Source organism: Grammomys surdaster, unplaced genomic scaffold (genome assembly GCF_004785775.1).
Source record: "Grammomys surdaster isolate TR1022 unplaced genomic scaffold, NIH_TR_1.0 188, whole genome shotgun sequence".
NCBI classification, from domain to species: domain Eukaryota; kingdom Metazoa; phylum Chordata; class Mammalia; order Rodentia; family Muridae; genus Grammomys; species Grammomys surdaster.
Window position 1 is genome coordinate 7,696,526 of NW_021604633.1, and position 11,645 is coordinate 7,708,170.

Below are 11,645 nucleotides of genomic sequence, written 5' to 3' on the forward strand. Positions count from 1 at the left end.
GAAAAGCAGCCCGAAAGCTCCTCAGGGCATTCTGCATTTCCCAGTGTCTGTTGGAAGGAGTTTTTGTTTTACTTTTTGAAAAGGTGTTTCTAGGGCTACGGAAATGGATTGGTAGTTAAGAGTAATGGCTACTCTTACAGAGAGCCCAGGTTTGATTCCCAGCACCCATACAATGGCACCCAATTGTTTGTAACTCCTGGACCCGGGGGATCTGATGCCCTCTTCTGGACTCCACAGGCATTGTATACAAGTGGTATACCTAAATACATGCAGGCAGGCACACATAAAATTCAGATGAGTATTTTAAGCATGCCTGTGGTTGCACTCTGAGCACACACTTGTTAACTGGCTTCCGATAGGAATTAGAATACTGGAGGTGTTCAAAAGTAGCAAGAGAGTAAAGCTTTGCTTGTAGCCTAAAGCCTAGAGGAATCAATGGGATGACATCTCTGCCAACATCCTTACCTGACTGGGCCAACAAAGCCTAGCTGGGTCCCATCCCATCAGTCTCAGTGAAAGAGTATTATGGAAAGAGAAGGTAGAGGCCAGATTGTCCTGGGCCCATACTCCTTCTCTTCCCGATCAGGTAAAGAAATACCTTGACAGAAAGAGCTCTGAGCTCCTAGGCATGGCAGTAGGAACTGCCCACCCACTCTGATTCTGTTCCCAGTCCCTTCCAGGATCGTGGCTAGCTAAAACCAGCCAGGCCCCTAGGGACCTTGGATGTATCGGTTGTTATTAGATGGTCCCATGGTGGTTTGAAATCCTTAGAAATCGGTGGGTCTAGGAAATGGCGGAAAAAAACTAGTTCAGCCACGTAAAGGCATTAGTGCAGGGCTGACTTTGATCTGGGTAGTGCTCCACACGCTGGTCAGCTGTCTTCCTTTTAAGAGGGTAAGCTCATTAGCCAGTCAACAGTAGCATAGAGTCCAGGGTCATCCACGGAGGTTCTAGTCCAGACTGGATTTCATGAGTACTCGTCTCAAAACAGAGGGTAAGCTCCTTCAGTCCGCTCTGACTGTGGATAAAACTTCTGTGTAAAAGCAGATAACTTTTGGTGACTTCAGCCTATGGCTGGCTGAGGCAGGAGGATTGTAAGTTTGAGGCCTGCTTAAAATACACAGTGAGTCCTTGTCTCAAAACAAACAAATCACAAATAACGGCAACTTCAAACTTTAGAATTTTAATGTTGGTTATGTTTTTACTTGAAATCAGAGGCTACACATTCTACAACTGGCTAAGGAACATTGAGGAAAACAGAAACATTGTTACCACAGATACTCTGTGGATCCCAAAGCCTCTATCTCAAAGACACCAACAGGGACAAGTCTCCCACAGGGTAGAGTGTAAGGCCTAAAATAGAGCCTTTGCAGCAATCCCCCTGGGAGAGTCTATTTCAACCCCAATCATTTACTGGCACGTAACCCTTAACCTCCAGACGCTAGTACTTGTTTGAGATTTTGCTGTAGAAAAGGAGTTTGCTCACTGTTGTACACTTACCCAGAACTTGGAGTCACCAGGAATCTTACATTCTCTTACTCACTGGCTACTTCTCTGTCCTGATGACATTATAACCAAGCCCAGAGATACTGGGCTGGCTTGTGGTTAGGAAGGGCTGCAGAGATTTTCCTCTTCCCATAAGTCATAGAAGCAGGACTGTCTGTTTATTCTTTAACAGTAAAAATAGTGTAGAGTAAAAAATTATAGATACTGGGTATATAGAATCCTTTTTAGACATATAAAATATTCTTTAGGCTTTCTTTATAAGGACATGGAAAATTTTCTGAGAAACCGGGCCATGAAGCAAGTTAGGAATGTGGAAAGACCAGTCACCATTACTGGAACTGGCCGACCACAAAGAGAAAGGAAAGAATGCAAGTGAGCTAGGTGGAACCAAGCTGGGAACCAAGCTGGGAACCAAGCTGGGAACCAAACTGGGAACCAAGCTGGGAACCACAGTGACAGGGCAAGGCCGTAGTGACAGGGCAGGACCATATTCTTGAGAAAGATTAGCGTACAGAGAGTTTTCACCTGACCCTGACTCATGTAGGTTGTGTTCCTTTGGAATGTTCCGCTATTTTTATGTTATGCCACCTTAGCAATCCCTCATCCCCCTCCCCATTCCCTGGTTTGTGGTTTTTCCCTTAAAAACCCCTCTCAAACTGGCTGTTGGGGTCGATTCAGCTCCTGCGTGAGCAAACGAATTGACCAGCAGCTAGCTGTCACATGCCCGAATAAACCTCACTATTGCTCCAGTTCACGGTGTCTCGAGCAGGTTACTGGGTGGTCGCGACCTTCCGAGACTTGAGTGAGGGTCTCCCCTCTGCGGGGGTCTTCAATAGTACTGTCACCCATTGATATACAGTGCAAGAGTTGGACATTTTCTTCCACCCAGATACCATTATTTGGATAGTGTGAGATACGCAGCCATGCTCAGCTGATATTTCCTGAATGACTTATTTACTGGCTTCTTAACACTAAGAAGACTCTGGGAGAAGTGAGAGCTGAATTTTCCCCCGGTCCTCTGAAACAGTTGTCGCTAATTTGTCTCACATCATTCCATTAAATAATGAGGAATTTTCAAACACATGCCTTAATATTATGAAGCAGGCTGAGATGAGTCCGAGATTAAATTTAATTACTAGCCACATCCTTTGAACTATTAGAAACAATAGTGGCTTTCCAGCATCGTGTACACGGAGCTATAAATCAAAAGTCCTCTAGAGGGCAACAGAGGGCCAGGAATTGACTGCAGAGCTACGCATTTGTAGGAGCTGGGGGCGACCAAATTCTCTAAGCCTCAGTTCTCTGAGCCAAGGAACAGACGCCAGATGGATGAGACACAGCTGCGACGGTGAATGGAGTGATCAATCAAACACTGAAAAGAAACCAGGCAAGGAGTCTAAGAGATGGCTCCGTGGGTAAAGGCACTCGCTGCCAAACGTGGGGACCTGAATTCAATCCCTGCAGAAGAGAATGGAATTCTGCAAGTTATTTTATATATGACAAACATACACTGATTAATTAAACATTTAAAGCAAATAAATCACCCCATTTTAAGACAAAGAAACTATGCAAGGCAGAAGCCAGGAGGCCTGGATGTGGAGGTTCCAAGAGGATCCATGCTATGGCACCTGAGCGCTGTACGGCAAACATCAAAGGCCAGAGAGACTGTGCCAAACCAAGGCCCCACATCTCAATTCAATACAAATTCAAGCATCTGGTTGAGAATGGAGGGCACTGAGTCCTAACCATACACCAATCCAGTCAGCTTAAGCAAAGAAATGACTGGACTCGCCCGTGGTGACTTTTCGTAACTGTGTTGGTGGGGAAACCATTTCGCATTCGGTGTTGCTTTGACATCCTGCCATTTGATGACCCACTATGTGATCAAGCACTCCTTTTCCTTTCCTGTGAATTGGGTGTGATAATGGTGGTGCAAGCAGAACCTTTTAAAAAAGATTTTTAATTATGTTCATGTGGGGTGGTGGTGTGTTGGTGTGAGTGCAAGAGCCCTCAGAGGCCAGAAGAGGGCACTGGATCTTCTGAGGCCAGAGTTACAAGTGTCTGTGAACTGCCTGACATTGGTGTGGGAACTATACTCAAGGCTTCTGCAAGAGTAGTCGGTGTTCTTAACTGGTGAGTCATCACTCCAGCCCAAAGAAGCTTTTAATATGAGGGATTTAATGGAGCTTTGATATCTTACAAACTTGGTTATTTAAAATAATCCATTAATCCCAGCACTCTGTAGGCAAAGGCAGGTGGGTCTCTTAGTTCAAGGCCAGCCTGGTTTACAGAGTGAGTTCTAGAACAACCAGTGCTACATAGGGAAACCCTACCTTTAAAAAAAAAAGAATAAAATAAAATCCAAATTAAAAGCTTGAAGCATTTCTGTCATCAGATTGACATTTAATGATGCACTTGACCGGACACCTGACTCTGGCCAGTCTTGTCACCTTGAAACTTCTTGATTCTTGACAAGATTTGGGTTGTAGAGGAAGAGAGGAGATTGACATTTGCTTTATTTCAAGTTTGGCACACAAGCAAGGCTTTAACCTTTGTATTGCACATCAGGTGATTTCCAATCATTAAGTGTTCCCAATACCCACCCTCAGACTGCTGCAAGGATTAAACGTGCCGTGGGCTTAAGGCAAACCACAGACGGCAGCAGTCCGTGTCAATCACCTCAGCTCAGTAGCTTAACCAGCTACCACTCACACATCTGGAGCCCGCTAGAGATTGGCTCATCCCAGCTATGCTCAGCTTACCTCTCACCTGTTCATCCTCCTAAGGTCAGTCACCTACTCGGGGCAGCAGTGAAGTACAGAAAGCACATGGAAAGATAGACCCCATGGGTTCATGCCAAGAACTGGATCAGCACAGCCTCTGCCTCCTGTTACGTAACCAAGCCCTGATCCAAGGCTGGGAAAGTAAAATCTGCTATGTGACTCATGCTGTGTCTTTTTATTGTGGGCTTCCCACAACTACAGTGTGAATGCCTTTGATCAGGGACTGTCTGTCTGTCTGACTGTCTGTCTTGTTCATGTTGCTTACCATTGGGAAAGGAGAGGATGGAGAGGTCATGGGGTCATATAGAGCAGGGGAGGTAAGATCTGAACAGGACTAGCTGGCTCTGGAGATCATGATCTGAGTTACTATGTTCTATTACCTCTCTTAATAAAAGATGGGTAAGTAATTATAGGCTGTGCAAGACCCTATAATATTATAGGGCCCTAAGTAAGACCTAAGTATCATAATGCATTTTTTCCTGGAGTCAGAGTCTCTGGTGGAAGCATCAAATTGCTGTGTTTATTATTGGATTGGGTGGTGGCACAGAAAAGATACATTAAGAAAAGTGCATTTAAGGGCATGGGGGCCAGCCTGGGAAACCTAGCAGGATCCTGTCTCAAAATTTTTCAAATATACTTCACTGATAAAAGTACCTGCCTGGCACGGGTGAGGCTCTGGATTCCACCCTCAGTAGAGGAAAAGAGGAAGAGGAGAGGAAGAAGAGAGGGGAAGAGAAGAGGAGGAAGAGGAGAGGAGGGAGAGAGGAGAAGAAAGGAAAAGGAAGAGTAGGGGAGGGGAAAGGAGAGGAAGAAGAGAGGAAAAGGAGAGGAGAAGAGAGGAAGAGGGGAAGGGAGGAAGAGAAAAGAAGGAGAAGAGAGGGAAAAGAAAGGAAAGGAAAGGAAAGGAGAGGAGAGGAGAGGAGAGGAGAGGAGAGGAGAGGAGAGGAGAGGAGAGGAGAGGAGAGGGACAAGGGAGTGGGGTAGGAAACCGAAGCAAACTGTGGCTCTAGTGAGTGAAACAGCAGAGTGAACAACCTAGAAGATGAGAGAAATATTTGCAAACTATTTCTCGACGATGAGCTAATAATTGGAACATAAAAGGAAATCAAGCAATTCAATGGTAACAGACTTCAAGTAAACCATTGTCAGCCAATCTAAATAGGCACTTCTGAAGGAAGACATGCAAATAGCCAAGAAGAACGTGAAAAGGGTAATGCTAACAGTCACCCAAGAAACACAAGTCAAAACCACAGTAAGATAATGCAAGACCGGCCATGACATATAAAAGACAGCAAAGGCTGTTGACCAGGAGGAGGAAAGGGAACTTTTGCACACTGCTTGTGGAACTATAAATAATACAGCAGCTCTGGAAAACAGTATGAAGGTACCTGGGAATTAAAAGGGGGGGACTATCCAACAATCTCACACTTATGGAGGAAGTTAAATCAGGATATGAAACAGAAATCTGCATGCCCATGTCTATTCTAGCAATATTCACAATGCCCAAGAAATGGAAGCAACCTAAATGCCTATCATCTGATAAGTGGATCAAGAAAATATGATCCATAGGCACAATGGAGTGCCATCTGACCTCACAAAACAAATGAAACCCTATCATTTATGATAAGGTGTACCCAGATGGAGGTCACCATATTTACTCAAATAAGCCAGACGTCATGAAATGAGCTCACTCACTGTGGGATCCACGGTGGAGACTCATGGAAGCCGAGAGCAGCATGCTGCCTAGTGGAGGCTGCTGGAGCAGGGGAAGGGACAGATGGGGAAGAGATGATGGGGAGATGCCCGTCAGTAGGACTGAGTCACAGTACACAGGGAGGGATAAGTCCAGGAGGATTGTTGACAGGTGAAGATCACATGTCACATATGTTTTTGAAAGTTAGTAGAATTTGCAATGTTTTAGCATAAGTAAATAATAATTAAGGACATAAGTATGCTTACCCTAATTTAGGCATTACATAATATATAAAATATATATATATAATGTTATTTAGTATATAATATATAGCATATTACATGTCATATGTAATATGATATATATTATATACATTGTATATAAAGGTTAACTAAAGTTTCCAATGTGTTTGTTAGCTTGATTGTGGGAATTATTTTGTAATGCTTACATTTATCAAATCAATATGTTGTTGTATATATTAAATATGTACAATTTTTTTTCAGTTATTCTTCATTAGAGCTGGAAAATACTTTTTAAAAAACACTACTCATGAGAAAGACTAAGCCAGGCCTAGTGGCACAACCTATAATCCTAACTATTCAAGGGACTGAGGCAGGAGGATCACAAGCACAACTTTGTCTGGTCAGCACAGTGAGACTCTGCCTCTTTATCTGCATGTATGCCCATACCAGATCCCTTTTAGATGGTTGTGATCCACCAGGTGGTTGCTGAGAACTGAACTCAGAACCTCTGGAAGAAGAGGCAGTGCTCTTAACCACTGAGCCATCTCTCCAGCCTCTCCCAAAACACATTTTTAAAAGGGCTGAAGATACAGCCCTTAGAGGCAGAGCGCCTGCTTAGCATGCATGAGGCCTTAGATCCCATTGGATTCTCAGAGACACAGAAAACGAAAAAGAAGAAAGATGGAGAGAAAGGTGAGAAGGAAAAGCAAAGAAGACAAGCCACAAAGCATGGGAGATGATCAGACTGAAAGAGCTCGTGAGACAACCCGGAAACCCATCCTCTGCCTCCCGCAGTCCTGCACCCCAGCCTAACTCAGGAGCATGCGCTCAGCTGTAGTGTCCGGACCATTTCTACAACCACCTCTGAAAACGTACGTCAGCGTCTCATAATCCTGTCAGCAAGTTTCGTTACTGTTAGACCTAAGTCAGCCAACTTCACTGCACCATGACTTCAGGGTGTTCCTCTGTGAGGCTGAGAGCAGGGCTTGCAAACCAGCAGACTGTGGGCTGGAACCAGCCTGCAGACATATTGTATTTTGCCTGCACTGACAAAAAAAAAAAAAAAAAAAAAAAAAAAGCTTTAAAAGTTGCCAACATTTAAAAATAGAGAGTGCTCTATTAAAACTCCAACTGTTCTTTAACACTGAAAGGGTTTTCTTTGCTCAGAATTAACTATTCAGTGAAAGTTTGTTAGATGTCACATGTCAAATCTGCACTTGGTGTCTTCTCAAAGGGTGGTACTGAGAGCTGGCCTTTTATTTAAGCCCTTAAGACTTCATTTTTCTCCTTACTCTTCTGCCAACTTTAGGAAATTGTATTTTCTAAGGAGGCAATAATGCGAGCCTTCGATTTTATTGGCAAAGTCATTCATAATTTCCTCTTATTGTTATGTTTCAGTGTCTATGGTTTTTATCAGTGCAATAATCCTTTATCTTTCTCCTTTATGTAGGTAATGTTGCTGGAAACCTATTGTGTTGTTCTTCTCTGTGTACCAACTCTCAGTTATTTCCTTGCTATTGTTACTTCCTGTGTTGAGCATTTGCTTTTATTATTTCTAGATTGCCTCCTTTGTCTGTGATTTGGTGGATTTACATCTAAACTTGTGAGGTCTGAATCTTAGTTCCCTGATGTTTTCTGATGTAACAGGTGACCTCATTGGTTTCCGAGTGCTCTCTTAGCTGCACCTCACGGGGTTTCAAATATAGAGATTTTCTAATCAATTTTAAACTATTTTAAGTTGTGGTGGATTTGGTAAGTTAGCATTCATTGTCCATTCCAAATCTCTCTGTAGGCTAAGAAAGTATTTAAGAGTCTGGAATGTTAAAAGGCCTCGTCTGTCAGACTCCCTTGCAGCTAAGCTTCTGTGAATTAGGTTCTTCTACCAGATATATTTTTATATTATTTTAAAGGTAGGAAGTTAACACCACCATTCTGCTGAAGCAAGATCATGGTATGTTTATTTTACTTCAGCAGCATTCACATTTATATTCTCTCTCTCTCCTACCCCTCCCCTTCCCCCCCCTCCCCCTCCATCTTTCTTTTTTTCCCTTTCTCTTTCCTACATGGGAGCCCAGAGTTGACATTGAGTATCTTCCTTGACCACTCTCCACTTTATTCATTGAAGCAGGGTCTCTCTGGTGAACCAAGAACTTACTACTCATCCAGTCTATCTTAGATGGCTTGGCTTGTCTCCAGGGATACCATGTCTCTGACTCCCAACAGATGGGATTACAGGCAACTACTATGCCTGCCTAGATTCTACAGCTATTACATGGATTCTGGGGACCGAAATTTTGGTCCTTCCATTTGTGCTGCAAGCACTTTGCCCACTGAGCCATCATCTTCTTAGCCTCATTCCCCCCCCCCTAATTTTTGTCTGTATGATCCAAAACTTAAAGTGGTGTATTAAATGTTGTACTATTTCATTTGGAGAGATAGCTCAGTGATGAAGAGTGCTTGCTTCTCTTGAGAAGCCCTGGGATTGGTTACCAACACCCACATGGAGGCTCATAAATGTCTCTAATTCTGGTTCTAGGGAATTTGACATACTTTCTGGTCAATGAGGAGACCAAGCATGAACATGGTACATGTCCTGTCCAGCAGAGCATTAAACAGGGGTCCAGGGAGATCACCTGAAAGAGAAGATAGGGGAAACAGGCAAACACAAAAAATGGCAATCTGTCTATAATCTGATCAAATCGCCGATTTTACTTTTTACACACAGGGGTTATATACACAAAAAGGCAGGATGTGGGGAAGGGAATGACACAGGAGTGTAGGTGTTCAGGGGGAGTACAGATATCTTCCAGAACAGAGTGTCACCTGGGTGAAGGTTCAGAGGACAGATCACTATGACTCCGCCTATGATTCACTTGTCCTTATCTAAGTTGGTACTGTCCAGCAAGGTTACCTATCTACCAGGTCTATGTATTCAGCCTGGCAATTTTCCACCAAAGCTGCTTGTTTACAATAGCTTCTAGCATCTGTTTCAGTGTTTTTCCACAGAGACCCAAGACTTTGTGTTTAGCAGGCATGTATGTCAGGCCTATTGCTGATTTTTAGGCCTATGGCTGTTTTTAGGCCTTCAGTGTATAAGCAGGGCTGCCCCTGACAGGTACACATACATACATGCAGGCAAAACACTCACACACATAAAACAAAAATTTAAAAAAATTTTTTTTAAATTTATACTGTCATGATAGATTTATCCAAGTAATTAGACATTTTGCTTTAAATATTATAGTGTTGTGTTGTTAGGTGCAGTGTGGGGGTTGCTGCAATCTTCATAGGCATCAACATGATGAGCTGTGAGAAGCAGAAAGTCAGTTTGGGGCAATGTGACTCAATAGCCAGTGCTGTCTGACTTCGGGAGTCTGACCCCATGTGTTTTATTTTAGGTGTATTTAAGCACAGCACAATCTGGTGAAAATTATTCTTGTGAGGATTATCTCAATCCCACGTGTACAACACAGCATACCTAAATCTCTCTGAGGAACAAAATAAGCTAAGTACAAATCAAACGTGACTACATTGAAATTCTTTGTAAAGTACATGAACTTAGTATCACACACTGATAAGTGTAATTATTTTGGTACTACTTTGTATAACTGCAGTTAACTATAGACCTGTTTGTATCATTTTTTTAAAATGTATTTAAAATGTATGTGTGTCTATGTTTGTATAAGCCTATGCCTTGTGTATACACACACACACACACACACACACACACACACACACACACACAGGCCAGAAGAGCTATCAGATTCTCTGGACCTAGAGTTTATGAGTGCTGAGAATCATACTCCAATCCTGTGCAAGAGCAGCAGGTGCCCTATCCACTGAGCATCTCTTTAGTCCCATATCCATAGTTTAAAGACTACCAAGATGTGGATCTATAATGATACACATTATCAGTGTATTCACATTTCTTCTCTCTTGGAAAGTTCTTTTTCTTGCAATTCAACTTTGATATTTTTCTGGTGATGATTTGTTAGTAAATTCAAATTTGATTCTTCCGAAAAGAACTTGCTTCCTTATACTTGAGAAATATTCTGTAAGTGTAATTTTCTTTTGAAAAAAAAAGTTTTCTTAACGTCATTTTGCCACTGTTTTCTGGCTTTCATTTGGCTCTAAAAATCAGTCTGCCCTGATTGCTACTCCTTGCTAGTGTGCCTGTTTTAAAGTTATCCTTTTTGTCCCGTTGCCTATACTTTGCTTAAAATGTGTCCTGGTTGAGTTTCTTGTAACGTAAATATGGTCTTTCTAAATCTTAGGATGGGCTGCTTTTGACAGTTCAAGACCATTCTCAGCCTTCATCTCTTCACAAGCTCCTCACTGAGGTTAGCTTCTCCTGGAGCTGTCGGATTCTTTTCTCACCCTCCAAATGTCACTTCTCGCTAATCTTTGGACCCATATCCTTCTGATCTGCATAATGGATAACTTCTTTCATTTACTTTCTAGCCCTCTGGTTCTCCATTAGCATCATCTAGAATGTGTTTGCTCTGTCGTTGGAATGGTTATTTTCAGTCATAACTTTTGTGCTACTGGAGATTCTAAATCTTTATAAAATTTGCTTGGTGGCTCCCGAGAGTCTCTTTTCCATTCACACTTTAAAATTTTTATAATTGTCTGAGCACATTAAATTTGGCTGTTTTATAATTTGTAATTGATAATATAAAGTCTTTAAGTCTACTCCTGACTTTGTCTTACTTCTTTTCCTGATATTTTGTTATGTGTTTGTTATTAAAACAGAAACACTTACGTAGCCCTAACTGGCCTGAAACTCACTATGTAAACCAGGCTGGCCTGGATATGGATGCAATCTTCCACTTCCTGCCTCCTCCTTTTTGTTTTCTCTGTAGAGCTCTGCCTGTCCTGGAACTGAGGCTGGACTCAAACCCACAGGTCCTCCTGTCTCTTCTGCCTAAGTTCTGCAATAAAACATATGCACCACCACCACCACCAGTGCCTCCACCCTTTGACAGTGTGTCCCAACATGCCTGGCTTCCTATTTCCTGTTTTTTCAGGAGGCCTCCAGCTGCAAGCCTCTTTCCACCTCCCTTCCCTTCCCTCTCAGCTTCCTTGCTCAGCTCACTTGCTTAGCAGTGAGGAGTTCCCCAGAGGAAATCTCTTAAGCTGCTGTTGACTCTCCTCCTCCAGGAAAATTTCAGGTGTGCTGCTGCTCCCCTGGGACTCGATCAGCCAGAGCAGGTCTAAATTTAACAATGTTTCAGGGTTGTCGTCGTTTCAATCACACAAGGTCTATAAATTTAGACCTGGATTCTAAGAAAGCCAGTTTTTCATTATAAATTGATAGGATATTTTGAACAGCTTTCCTCTATCCAGTGTTAAGGTAGAAATAGGGAGTTTCCTTTCTCTCTCTCTCTCTCTCTCTCTCTCTCTCTCTCTCTCTCTCTCTCT